Below are 1,194 nucleotides of genomic sequence, written 5' to 3' on the forward strand. Positions count from 1 at the left end.
AGAGAGAGAGAGAGAGAGAGAGAGAGAGAGAGAGAGAGAGAGAGAAGGGGTGTATATTCGGCTTCTTCGGATCCCGGACGATGATTAATCTTCCCGCGTTGCGGTTAATTTATCATTCATTGACCGCCGGAGAGACGGCCATCGGGGGTGGCAGGTGACGTAGTAATGGCTCATGGGCGCGCGTTCAGCGCAAATCTAGATCTAGTGGCTGTCGCGTCTCTCTCTCTCTCTCTCTCTCTCTCTCTCTCTCTCTTCTTCTTCTCTATGTGTATGTCGCCGAAAGAAGGTGAGGTAGGTACGAATACATTTAATTCGAGGGACCGATATGGATCACACGGTAACGGCGGCTGCGACTCTCCCCAAGTACACGCCGGCCGGGATTATACGAGAGAGTCGCGTGTTACCGGATACTTAGTCGTCGGCCGCGTGCCAACGGCGACAGGCGTGCGCCCCCGCGCGACCCGAGCACGCCTGCGTACGTCCGAAGAGTTCGTTAACGAGAGAGACACGGGATCACCTTCGAAACCTGCATGCCGGCAGGAATTTTATTACGCGACGATCCCTCCAACGACGACGACGACGTCCACGTCGATCCTGATGATGTTTTCGCGCGAGCTCCGGCTCCCGATTACCGATCCGACACACGCGAGTTTCCAGCGGACGTGAGAGACGCGTTTCTCACTAACGAATTGGTGCTCATCGGTGAGAGGCCGCGATGAAAATCGACGCGGAGGACGATTTGATGGCGGTGAAACAACACGAGAACAAATGATTATTTGTCACGCGCGACTAACAAGATGGGTGTCGCGATTAGCCGTTGAAATATTGTGTTAGTTAAGACATTATGTTGTCCACGTGGGCCTTCCGGATGAGGATGATGTTGATGAGGGAGAGACCGGTTGCGCGGCGATGGTCCAAGCTCGCCGTGTAGCTTTTTCCGCCGTGAATTCCCGTTAATGAAAGAGAGATGATTGATAACGGAGAGAATAACGTGGCGCAAGCCGCATCGGTGTACCGATCTTAATCCGACAGGTCGCGCGGTCGCGCAACATTAATAATAAAATAGAGAGCGAGGTCTGCGCACGCGTGCGCGGGTATTTGCGTGTAAATAAATCCGCTCTGTGTTCGTACATGTGAGAGGGAAAGAGAGAGAGAGAGAGAGAGAGAGAGAGAGAGAGAGAGAGAGAGAGAGAG

At 53.4% G+C, this 1,194-nt stretch overlaps 1 protein-coding gene across 1 annotated transcript in view; it reads right to left on the reverse strand.

Moving 5' to 3' along the window:
• LOC116842857 (neurotrimin-like) overlaps positions 1-1,194 on the reverse strand; it is a 13,457-nt gene that overhangs the window by 3,328 nt on the left and 8,935 nt on the right. The window lies entirely within an intron of this gene.

Source organism: Odontomachus brunneus, unplaced genomic scaffold, assembly GCF_010583005.1.
Source record: "Odontomachus brunneus isolate Ranch 3 - 2012 unplaced genomic scaffold, Obru_v1 Obru_scaffold_027, whole genome shotgun sequence".
Lineage (NCBI taxonomy): Eukaryota > Metazoa > Arthropoda > Insecta > Hymenoptera > Formicidae > Odontomachus > Odontomachus brunneus.